This window comes from Galeopterus variegatus, unplaced genomic scaffold (assembly GCF_000696425.1).
Source record: "Galeopterus variegatus unplaced genomic scaffold, G_variegatus-3.0.2 Scaffold3204, whole genome shotgun sequence".
In the NCBI taxonomy this organism is placed as follows: Eukaryota; Metazoa; Chordata; class Mammalia; order Dermoptera; family Cynocephalidae; genus Galeopterus; species Galeopterus variegatus.
The window spans coordinates 15,444-28,602 of record NW_007729315.1 but is presented as its reverse complement, the minus strand read 5'-3'; the positions used below and the strand labels follow the sequence as shown (position 1 = coordinate 28,602).

General features: G+C 43.0%; 1 protein-coding gene across 1 annotated transcript in view; it reads right to left on the bottom strand.

The window, feature by feature from the left end:
- The window catches only part of MTUS2 (microtubule associated tumor suppressor candidate 2), a 70,009-nt gene extending 59,656 nt beyond the window's left edge, over window positions 1–10,353 (bottom strand). Inside the window, exon 1 of the mRNA XM_008584283.1 lies at window positions 10,304–10,353. The gene's annotated coding sequence lies outside the window, so the exon portion shown is untranslated. The remainder of the gene's footprint in view (window positions 1–10,303) is intronic.
- Window positions 10,354–13,159: the final 2,806 nt, after the last annotated feature.

Below are 13,159 nucleotides of genomic sequence, written 5' to 3'. Positions count from 1 at the left end.
GTGCTTAGAATTTGCATATCAGCCTTATGCTCTGGTTTTTTAATCACCTACCTGGCTCTGCCCTGATTCTACTCTAAGTTTTCTTTCTTTTTTTTTTTTTTAACAGCTGGCCAGTCAGGGGATCCAAACCCTTGACGTTGGTGTTATCAACACTATGCTATCATCAAGTGAGCTAACCAGCCAGCCCTTCTACTCTGTTTTGATGTGGTTCAACGATTGGGGATCCCAGAGCAGGGAAAGTGTTCTAATCAGACTGACCACAGGGATTATATACTTGTTCTAACATCAGCATAATACAGCCAGCTGACAGTCAACTTGTAACTACCCGCTGAGAAAATCTGGTGTTTTGGAGAGGGTTAATTTCAGTATTTAACCTCTAATAATCTTAATTTATCCTGAACTAACTTGTTTTCACTATCAAAAATAATTTTGAACTGATAATTCTAATTCCTAAACACAGCCAGAGAATTGACAAACTGTACTTATCAGTGCAGAAATGGCATTACTAAAGAGTTCATTCTCAGAGCTATGAGCGTTGCAAAGACTTGGGTCAGGCAATGAACAACCAGAATTGAACAAAAAACAAGATAATTCTAATTTCTAACCCCAAACCAACATTTCCCTCGGCATCCCTGCTGGATGCTGTGTTCTGAGGGATCTCCCCTATCGTAACAAACCGCTCTACACTTCCCAGCCACAGAAGAAACAGGCATTTTGGGAAGGAAGGAAGGCAAGAAGAAGTCCGCGTGAGGAGGACAGGCTCAGCCGGACGCAGCGCTGAGTGCCCAGGAGGCTGTCAATGGAGATGCTGAGACTGGACCTCTCTGGTGAAAAGCTGATGCTGAGGGCTTGGAGCGGGCCTTCCCACCCATCTGCTGCTTTAGGAGAAACACAATTAAGACTGATGGGAACAAAGCATGAGAATGAAGGAAGAGAAGCAAGAGAAGAAAGGGAGGGATGGGGACAGAGACGAGATGGAGGGGAAGGGGGAAGGAATGAGTGCGAGGCTGGAGGCCCTGCACCGTCGCCATGTGGGAAGGGGAGGCCAGGAAGGCTGGGTGAAGGTGGACCCCACCTCACCCCAGCCAGTTTCAAACCACAGTCACCAATTGGCTCACCAAGGAAGGGTCGGTTGCTAAAGATAAGCCACAAACCTGACGACTAGAATGTCAACGAAATGAATAAACTCTGGCAGGTTCTAGCTAATTATTATTTACTAATTACTAAAGGTTACTAATGCTAACATTTACCAAACACAGTGCTAGATAAGCCCTTTACCTCATTTACTTCTCCAAACATTGCCCAGTGGGTTCTTATTTCCCTGTATGGAGGAGAAAACTAGGGCTCTATAGAGATGGGACCAGCCCCGCACAAGCCGCCGGGACATGGCCCACACCCTCCCTTCATCACCCACCAGCGCACCAAGGTTCTCCCTCCCACCTGTGCGTGCACAGACGCCACAGCAGGGTTCAAACGGCACTGATCCTCAGATTGCATCACAGCACTTTTACACAGAGCTTTCCACTCCTGCCTGGAAGACAGGCAGAGTCAGCTCCTGACTACTGTCTCAATGAAAAGCTCCCTGGCTGTGTTCACAGCCCCCAGAGCCGGAGCTCCCCGAATCTGTGCTTGAAGCTGATTTGTGGGCTGCATGTCGGTACATGTCCAGTGTTGGGGCCACTCCAGGGTAGCCTGCAGGGGCTGTAACCTGTGCTGGGGTAGCTCTTCAGTTCTTCCCAACAGCCTCTGGAAGGACCCTCTGAATACGTCCCTGCTGGGGATACCAGCACTGCTCCGTGCTGGCTCCCTGAGGCCAGCCTGTGCAGTTTGGCTGGGGCCACTCCAGGGTAGCCTGCAGGGGCTGTAACCTGTGCTGGGGTAGCTCTTCAGTTCTCCCCAACAGCCTCTGGAAGGACCCTCTGAATACGCCCCTGCTGGGGATGCCAGCACTGCTCCACGCTGGCTCCCTGAGGCCGGCCTGTGCAGTTTGGTGTGCAGTTTGGCCACAGCTCCTCTTCCTTATGTGCTTGTTTTTGAAATGATACCAACTCTTCTAATTTATGAATTCTCTGCGTCAAGTAAGTTACTTTCTGTTTCCTGCAAGCCAAACCAGAATGACGTAGTGCTCCCCTGCAATAACGGGCCAACAGCTGTGCCCACAGCAGCACTCATCCTCGGGCAAGAGGTGACCCAACAGGAACCTTCCACTCACTACTTCCTGCCTCAGAAAGTTATACCTTACCCTGACTTGACCATCACACACCTATACAATGTGTGAAATATAACCCTGTACCCGTAAACGTGCACAACTGATACACGTCAACTAAAAAATAAATGGACTTTTACAAAAAGTTATCCCTCTATCTCCACAGAATCCTGCAGTGGTCTTGCAAGGCCCTCAGGTTCCACCTCACACCTCCCTCTGAAAGGATCTCAATTCACTGTTCCCCTTCGTCCCCCAACCTAAGGGCCGGGTGATGACACAGGGATGGCTGAAATATGAGCAAGGCCTCCTCTGGCTGCCCAGGGTGAGGTCAGTGCTTCCCTACATGGGGGATAAGTGGAAAATTCCTGACTGGTGCCAAGCACATGAGCTCCTGTTTTCTGTCAGGAGGGCTAAAAATAGAACTTGGTCTTAACCATCCGAAGTATCCTGGTGATACAATCCAGAAATCGCAAAGCCTAAGAAGGCCATTGCTCTAAGATTACTGTTTACTCTCCAACAGGCTTAACAGGAAATGCACACTTTGGGAACATTCATCCAAAGCCCAAACCAGCAACTGCGTCTTCTTGGCTGCCTCTTTTCTCTGGTCACTCTCCCTCGCACTCCGGTGCTCTATTCACTTCAGCCTGGCACACATTCCTCACTCACAGATGGAATCCAAGATGAGCTACTCCCATGAAACATCCCCCTCCCCCCCTCCACCTCCAGCCCTACATGTGCCACTGCAAGTGTGCCACAGTGAAGCCTACACTGCTTTTCAGACATGGCTCCCAGTGCTAAGGCTTTTCTCAAACTCATGGGGATGTCGCGTTCCATCTTGCCTAGCTAGAGAAGCCTGGCAAAGCATATGACCTGCTAATATTCCACTCGCTTCAAGCAGCTGGAAGTGTGGCCAGGCCCCAAGCAAGCCTGCCACACTCTGTTAGTTTAACCTGCTTGGTCAATGGGAGTTGTCTGCTCAGATGGTTGGTGCCGCTGTGTGAACCTGGTGGTAACAGGAAGTCAAAGTACATTGACTCTGCACTTGCGCATCAGCCACCTAAGCTCTTCCTCCAAACAGAAGCCAAAAGAATTGCCTTTTATTACTAAAACTTAAGGCTAGGTGAATCTGAGGTACTTTTGCCTCAATTAATTCAGAAGGAGGAAACTTACACAAAACAACACACACTTACTGAGTGCTTACTATGTGCCCGGCAGACACTGCCAGGCAGGACATTCCTTCCTTCCAGGACCTTGTCTCCCAGAGCGTCAGTAAATGGGTAAGCAATGACAAAACAACCTGGCATAACTCCATGGGGCAAGGCTGTCTCGTGACAAAACAACCTGGCATAACTCCATGGGGCAAGGCTGTCTCGTGACAAAACAACCTGGCATAACTCCATGGGGCAAGGCTGTCTCGTGACAAAACAACCTGACATAACTCCATGGGGCAAGGCTGTCTCGTGACAAAACAACCTGGCATAACTCCATGGGGCAAGGCTGTCTCGGAGAGTTAAACTGAAACTGAAGGATCAATAAGCAGGAGGATGTGAAGGAAGCACCCAGGCAGACTGGGGACAGGAAGCAGCAGCTGGGGCCATCTGAGAACCTCTGTCACCCCACCAGACGGGCCTTCTCTTTTTCTACCCAACTTTCTGCTTCTGGCCTGTGACACTCCCTGCAGGAATTCTTGGTACAAGGGGTACTGAGGATGATTTCATAAAATTCACTGTAGTTCTGAGCATTTTTATCAGCTCCCTTTTTTCTACATATTTTTTTTAACAGAAGAGGCATATATATATATTTATATATTAAAAATATATCTGTCAGCCCAAAGATTCACAAAAAATCTTGCCTATCTTCTTAGCTCTGAAATCAGTGCAGATCAGGAAAATCTAACCATGTGATAGGTGCCACTTTTTCCCAAGCTAAACAAAAGAACCACAACAAGGAATTAAGTAAGCGGTCTATGAAATTCTAGTATTTGAAGAAATATCCAAATCCATTTTATGGTAAGTTTTTAAAATTCAAATGTGACATATATACACATTAAATTGCAAAAAGGTTAAGGAATTTTTGATTCTTCCCAGAAACAATATTGCTTTTAACCCAGGGCTCCATGAGTTCAGGTTAGGGTTTAATTCAACAAAGTAGAATTTGTCTTAATAGGGAAACGTTTTCTTTTGTATTTCAAAATGAACCAGTCACAAGGTGACATCAACAGAACATAAGTCTTTAGAATTGTTTTCATACCACCTTTTGTGAATCCTACATTCATTTTCAATATTAATATTATGAAGATTGGCTAGATTTATAATATAGCTCTGTGGAAAAAATCCCTTGGGAGGTGGACTGACCTTTTGTTTTTCATTTCAGTTATTATAGCTTTAAGGCAGCCCTGCTACCATGTCTTGAGTTAATCAATAAGTATTATTTCTTTCACATATCATTAACATTAAGCCTCTGTGTTTTTGTGTAATGAACTGCTCTTCTACTCTGAAATGAAATTTAATATAGACCAGTCAAAGGCAAAGTATCATTCACATTTAATACTCTTCAATACATTTCAATGTCTACTAGTGTGAAAAATAAGCAAAGTCATACCTTGTATTAAAAGAAGCTAGAATGACTAAATATAAAAGTGAATAATTCCTGCCTTTGTCCTTGTGCAGGCAGGGAGGAGTCACTGGTTCAAAAAACATCTAGTTTATCCAAGAGGTCCTAAGGAACTATCATACCACACCTGGATGACTAACGAGCAACAGGAAAGGACAGAGGCCAATGGGGCCTCTGGGGAAGGAATGCTAGCCCAAAGAAGTAATGCTGGAAAATTCGGGGTCTCAGAGTAAGTGCAGGAGAAAGGAAAATTAGCCGGTACCCTGATTTTTAATCCATTTACGTTCCACTGAAGTTCGTTGGACTTTCTAGATTCTATCTTCCTCTAGTCCCAAATTTATTACTGTCAGAGCAGCCACACAAACCTGGGAAGAACGGCCAGGAGCCTTCTCCCAACTCCCACCCCCACTACCAAGAATTTAGAGAATAGGTAAAAAAGACTAGCCTCTGTGATTATAATCAGCTTGTAAAGGGGTAGGGTGGAGATATGCAAATTAACCCGTAAAGGGACCGGCCAGTGCCTGAACCTGCAAGACTTGGCTTAGACTTGACCAGACTGAATCTGTTAACACAGTTTGAGAAAGTTCAAGTCCATTACAAGGGGAGCTGGGGAGCAAAGGAAGCTTATAAAAGGCCGTCGTCAGGGCCAGTGACAATCATCCACAGCGGTCCCACGTGCATTTCAGGGGAGAGCAGTGAAGGGACATGAACCCATGAGGCTCTGAGGACACTGGTTTCTAAAGGACAGAACTCAAATTCTGTTCACATCAAAGCTTCTCGTGAAGCTAGACTTTTGACTCTAAAAAGAAGTAACCTGTTTATCAGCTCAGTATCATTTGTTTGCTTGTTAGTTATATTTTGTATTGTTAAAAAGCAAGCTGACATTCTAGTTTATACATCTAGTTTATTTCTCTTAGTAACTCAGTTAAGGTAAGGAGATTCTGTACATGCAGAGCTGCCGGCTCCATTCTGGCCATGCTGAGTCCGTAGGTGAACAGACCCTTTGGGATCCATCTGGTTTCCCAGTGGCTTTCCTGGGTCATACTGATCCTTTTAAAATACCAAAATACCTGTAGAAGAGTCTTTTTACAGATTGCATCTCTGCTCAAAAACCCAAGATAGATCCCTACTTATTATTAACTCAGGGTAAAAAACCAAACAAAAACAAAAAAAACCCCACCCAGGCCTGACTTTTAGGTGGGAGAATCCTCCATCCTTGTATGTGGTGTATTTCCCACTGTGTTTACCATGAGATTTCCCCTCTCACATTCATCAAATGGGGCCAAAATACTTTTCCTCATCCATTCCTTGCTTGAAATTACATTCCTTCTCCTCTTCAGTTTAATAAAATTCCACCCCTTTCCTCAAAGTCTAATTCATGTTCCACTTTCTCCAAGAAACCTTGCCTATGGTTCAGCCTGACTGCTTTCTCCTTTCACTCAGTTCTAGAACCAGGATGGTCAGTGCCACGTCACCTTCACGTGATCACACTACAGTCTTGTACTAACGTTTAGTTGGTCTGCATATGTTCCTGTTGCCCACCCCACTTGTACTTTCCCTGGAAAAAGTGAAAGTACAATCAAACCAGTAACTGGTCAACTCCATAAGAGCTGTCTATGCCCTTTAAGAATTCCTATATCAGTCCCTATAGTAACTAGGCGGCGGTCCCACGTGCATTTCAGGGGAGAGCAGTGAAGGGACATGAACCCATGAGGCTCTGAGGCCACCGGTTTCTAAAGGACAGAACTCAAATTCCGTTCACATCAAAGCTTCTCATGAAGCTAGACTTTTGACTCTAAAAAGAAGTAACCTGTTTATCAGCTCAGTATCATTTGTTTGCTTGTCAGTTATATTTTGTATTGTTAAAAAGCAAGCTGACATTCTAGTTTATACATCTAGTTTATTTCTCTTAGTAACTCAGTTAAGGTAAGGAGATTCTGTACATGCAGAGCTGCCGGCTCCATTCTGGCCATGCTGAGTCCGTAGGTGAACAGACCCTTTGGGATCCATCTGGTTTCCCAGTGGCCTTCCTGGGTCATACTGATCCTTTTAAAATACCAAAATACCTGTAGAAGAGTCTTTTTACAGATTGCATCTCTGCTCAAAAACCCAAGATAGATCCCTACTTATTATTAACTCAGGGTAAAAAACCAAACAAAAACAAAAAAAACCCCATCCAGGCCTGACTTTTAGGTGGGAGAATCCTCCATACTTGTATGTAGTGTATTTCCCACTGTGTTTACCATGAGATTTCCCCTCTCATATTCATCAAATGGGGCCAAAATACTTTTCCTTATCCATTCCTTGCTTGAAATTACATTCCTTCTCCTCTTCAGTTTAATAAAATTCCACCCCTTTCCTCAAAGTCTAATTCACCTTCCACTTTTTCCAAGAAACCTTGCCTATGGTTCAGCCTGACTGCTTCTCCTTTCACTCAGTTCTAGAACCAGGATGGTCAGTGCCACGTCACCTTCACGTGATCACACTACAGTCTCGTACTAACGTTTAGTTGGTCTGCATATGTTCCTGTTGCCCACCCCACTTGTACTCTCTCCCTGGAAAAGGTGAAAGTACAATCAAACCAGTAACTGGTCAACTCCATAAGAGCTGTCTGTGCCCTTTAAGAATTCCTATATCAGTCCCTATAGTAACTAGGCACAGAGTAAACCAGCAACAAATATTCTCAATGGACAGGTCTTTATAATGGGAAATACATAAGCACAATAATTTTTACAACCACTTGTTCATTTAACAATTTTTATACATTATATTCTCTAGAATATAATGAAGATTCTACAGCTTCCCCCAATAAATTAATGCTAAAGAAGCATCTTCAGATGTATTTTTCTTAGGCCAATCTCTGAAACTGATTATTTTAAAAGCATCTTTAATTGTCCCACCATGTTTTTTAGAACATCTTTAGCTGCACTATAAATCAAACTGTTAAAATGATTTTTGTAAAATTTCTCAAAATAAAGTTTTCTATTTTGTAACTATATGAAGTTCTGAGGAAATTTTTGTGGGTTTTTTTTTAAGGTTTATTAAGCTGGGCTAAAGTAATCAGAGACAACTTTATCAACAATTTTATCAGGACTCTTTGAAATCATGTTGATGCTGAGTGTGTTAGTCCTTTCTGTTGCTTATAACAAAATACCTGGAACTGGGTAATTTATAAGAAACTGAAATTTGTTGGTTACAGTTTCGGAGGCTGGGAAGCCCAAAGTCAAGGGAACACATCTGGTGAGCGTCTTGGTGGTGGGGACAGTGACCCAGAAGTCTTACATGGCAAAAACAGCAGAGCAGAGAGAGGGAACTTCTCATGTGCTTTCCTTTTAAAGTCCTCAGAACCATGCCCCTGACCACCATTATTAATCCATTCCCTACAGCACTGTCCTACAATCTAACCACCTCTTCAAGGCCCCTCAATTACCATAACAGAATTTCCCACCCTCTTAACACTATCACAATGGGGGTTAAGTTTTTTTTGGGGGGGACACTCAATCCAAGGCACTGGGGTTGTCAGAGTTAATTATTAACAGACTGAAGAGTCCTATTGTGGGATTTAAAGGAGTACTGATTTCTAGAATTGAGGTTGGAGTGGCATCCTATAATGTTCCTAGCATACAATACCTGGCCCAATAGGTTACAATTGAATAAATAAATTATTTTGGCATACTGCCTGTGAAGTGATCCTAAAGAGCAGGCAACTAAATGAAAACAATGCCTTTTTAAATAAAAAAAATAGAAAGTCCTCAATTCTTTAAAAGAGCACCTATGAATATGTATCTATAAAACCTCAAATGGAAATGTTATTCTGAAATATAGCGAAGTCAAGAAACATGAGTATGAACATAATGAAAAAGTTCATAAATGCAGTGTAAGTTTTAAAGTTTTCATCAGTAAAGAATAATTTGAATTGAGTTTGAAGTTTCAAAGCTAAAACATTGGAAAAATACTTAAACATCTCACTGCTAAAGAGATGACATAACATTGAATCATCTTCCAAAACCTCTGAATTCAAGAATGACAGAAAGATAATTATTTTTGAGAAACTGATTCGAAACGAAACAGGGGGATCAACTCACTTTAAAATATATCTTCTAAAACAAAAAGACCTACATATTACAGCCTCTATTTCTAAAACTTTTGTATCAGGATTTATTAGGAATATGAACTTTATAATATTGTACGTGTAGCAAATCTTTCCCTTTTATTATAACTGTTGTCATAAAGCTTCCTTCCATACCTTTTCCGAGCACTTCTTTTGAAAAAGGGCTTAATCACTTCAATGTTGGATTTGCAGACAACTGAGTACAAATGTTTTATATTTCTATTAGCGGAAAGTACATAAATGTGTATGTATGTAAATATCTTAGGTCATAGTCATGGTAGCAAAAGCCAAAAGATTGAAATATTTTTATTGGAACAAAAGTACTACGTGACTTTTAAGGTATTGGTTTAATTTTCCTAGGTGCTATGTAACCCTACTTTAGGTCAAAGATCATAAGCAGAACTGACAAAAGATGTTCCCAAGTGACTGTCTTGTAACGAGTTTTATATTAAGCCATATATTTTCTTTCACCTGATCACATACTATACCCCAAGCTATCTAGATCGCTGATGCCCACGTGTGTAGAAGGGAGGCAATTTCAGCCCCCTGTGAAATCCCATTTCATGCATCTTTGAGAAATCCAAATGTGCATGATAATAAAATATATCACAGAGACAAGAGTTCTTGCCAGCAGGTTTCTAGTAGTGAAACTAAAAGCATATCCTAATCCATCTGCAAGCTCACAAAGTAGGCAAATGTCAAAAGCCAGAATGGCTTTGTGTTGGAATCGCTATACAATTCTTGCTCATACTCTATTTTCAGTTCCCAGGCTGTGAATTTTCCTTCCAGAGACTGCTTGAATACACCTCAGCCTCTCTCTGGCTCTTCAACTTTTCACCTCTAAGTTATTCACCCTTCTGTAATGCAAAGAAGTACAGAGAGAATATACTGGTGTGTTTGTTCTCTGACATTAAGAATATAAATTGCAAGGGTGGGGTTGTTTTTAAAAGAGTGGTAAACTTTCAAAGTTAGCACTTGGCGAAGAAAAACATGCCTCGCCAATCTAAATTCCCCACTGGAACGTCCTAGGTTCCGCAGGTACATTAAAACGCATTAAGAATATTCCAAGGATTTCCTGGCAGTCTGGATTGCAAGATGTTTGAACAGAGCCCGACTATTTCAGGAAAATCCAACAGTTACGTTCGAGACTGCAGGAATACAGAATTATGTAAGGCACTGCAGAGTATGTGAGACCCAATGCTTCTGTGAACACCACTCACAATTCAGCACACTGGAGCGGTAAAGGAAGCCTCCTGTCCACCGACAAAGCGCACAAGCATGCTAGGGGGACCAGGACAGGGGTGCTGGCTCGCGCCTTCTCTCGGCCCTTGCAGAGGAGGAGGGGGTAAGAAGAGAGAGGGAAGGCAAAGTACCGTCTTGTCCAGGCACTGAAGGCAGCTGTGAGGCTTGCAGCAGCAGTGGCCCATCCCGGCAGGCTGGCTGGCAGGCAAGGGCGCCTCCTCCACTCAGCGCGTCGGCCTGGGCACCGGCACACGCGAAAGGGGCGCGCCGCTGGGCGCTGTCACTACTTCCATGTGCTTCCCTCGGCTACCTTATTTCTCCTAATAACTTCAGGAATCCAGGAGCCAGAGAAATGAGAGGACAGCAGAGCGGCAGCGTGGGGATTCTGCAGCCGGAGGCGAGCGGGCGGGAGCGAGGAAGGGAGGGGACAGGCGGGAGGGAGGGTCACTTTGCCACTGGAATCCTCAGAGTGAGGCACATCAATAGTCGCATAACAACGGAGCAATGGCCAAAGCCTCCTCCCGAGGAGGACAGCCAGTCCGCTCCTGGGCAGCGGCGGCCGCTCCCAGCCCGCCCCGCTGGGGATGCGCCTCTGCACCACGCAGACACGCCTGGAGAGGACGCAGGGGACGCACAAAAGCAGAGCCCGGGCTTCCAGGGACACCGGCCTGAGGACCGCAGAAGGGCTGAGAGGCTCGGCTCGGCTCGAATCCTGGCTTTCTACTTTTCTGAGAAGTAAAAATATTTATAAACGTGATGGACATGGCCTCTCCTCCCATGGAACTCCTCCAGAGGTATTTGTTGCCCATGGGGACCACCAAGTGCTCATATCCAAATTTGCATGCCACGAACCATTTTTGCCTTATTTGATGAAATCTTCGTATTTGAAATATAATTGTGAAATGGCTTGCCTGGGCTGACATACACAAATCATTCAAGTGGCTTCAGTTGTTCAAACTGCGGTGTGGGGCAGATATTTCTCCTAGGCAGATTGGCACAAAGCTTTGAAGGACTTGATCACATTTTTAGGCAATCTATAATTTTTCAAATAGTTAAAAATTCGAAAGGGAAGGGGACAGGGAGCAAAAGTTTTCTTCAAGAAAGACTTGTTATTTAAAAATATATTTAAGGACTGGCTGGTTAGCTCAGTTGGTTAGAGGACAGCCTTACAACACTGAGGCCACAGGTTTGGACTCCTGTGCTGGCTAGCCACCAAAAAAAAAAAAAAAAAAAAAAAAAGAAAAGAAAAGAAAAAGAAAAAGAAATATATATTTTTTTTAAATAAAAATATATTTATGTAATCCTGAAAGTAAAAGATGCACATTTTTACAAGATTAACTTTATGTGTCCTGATACCTCAGAGGAGAAATCCTGAAATCTATCATCTTCAGAAATAACCGTTATATTGTCATCCACTAAATTTGCCTACGGTTACAAGCAGACAATAGTTATTAAGATCAGGTGATTTTAATAGCTTAACTGAAAATTTCCAAGCAGATTTTAAGTATTAAAGGCTATTTAAAATTGCTTGTAGAGAAAACAAGAATATTTGGTGATCAAATAGGAACAGACGGGGATGTTTGCCCTACACTTGAAAGGATAAACTCAAATCTTTCTTTAAGCTAACAGGTATGTTAGCACAGTCCTGTAGGAAGGCGATTTGGCTGTACCTATCAAAATACTAAATATACATACACTTTGACCTAACATCTCCACTTTTATTCTACAATAATACATAAATATGCAAGCATGTATGCATAAGGATTTCAATCCAGCATCATTTGTAACAGCATAAATATGGAATATACCCTAGATTTCTAACATGTTTCCACTGTATGGAAAGGTGATACATTGTTGAGTGAGAAGGAAAACCTCTATAAATAAAACAAACATATACTTGTGTGTGTTTGGAATAAAGTTTTGGGAAGATACACACTGTTCACGTAGAAGCAGCCTACCCCTACAGAATGGGAAATGGGTGAGGGAGCAAATTTCCATTTTTTACCCTCTCGCCAGCATGTGTTTATTTTTATTGTTTTAAAACAAAGTGTACCAGGGTAAAGGCAGGACCCACCGTGTGGGCTTTGTGCTGTTGGGAGGTGCAGAGCTGCGTCTCTCTCACACAGGCTTATGCTCCCAGGCAGAGAGCTTGGGCAGACCTCTCAAAGGGAGAGAAGCTCACAGTACCTTGAGCTTGAACCTGGGCTGACAGCTGTTCCTGGGACTTTGGTAACCTTGGGAGAAAAACTTTATGTTGCAAGAAGCAGTGGCTTGGTATACCAGCATTATTCATTATAGCCAAAAGGAAGCAACCCAAGTGTTCATTGATAGATGAGTGGATGAACAAAATGTAGTGTATACATACAGTGGAATACTATTCAGCCTTAAAAAGGATGGGAAATTTGACGCGTGCTACAACATGGGTGAACCTTGAAGACATTATGCTAAGTCAAACACAATCTAGTCACAAAAAGGACAAATACTATATGATTTCACTTATATGAGGCACGTAGAGTTATTGAATTCATAGAGACAGAGAATAGAATGGCAGTTGTCATGGATGGAGGGAGGGGAGAGCAGGGAGTTACTTAATGGAACAGAGTTTCACTTTTACAAGATGAGAAGAGTTCTGCAAATTGCACAATATTATGTGAATGTACTTAATGCTGTTGAACTGTACATTTAAACATAGTTAAGATGACAAATTTTCTGTGTATTTTAACACAATGTTTTTAAAAAATGTAGTAGCTTGAACTCACCTGGAGGCAAACACAGTCCCAGCACACAGGTATGGGTCGAGTCAAGATAGAGCAAAGCCCCTAGCAGAAAGAGCCAGGGGGTGTGGGGAGGCCACATCAAGCTAAACCTCTCCCCACAGTGAGAGATTGCTTTCTTTGGGTGGAGTTGTCTTCCAGCAGATAGTCCACCTTAGGGAACCATTTCTTTCTAAATTAGGATTTTTTTCTTTCCTTTTTTTTTTTTTTTTT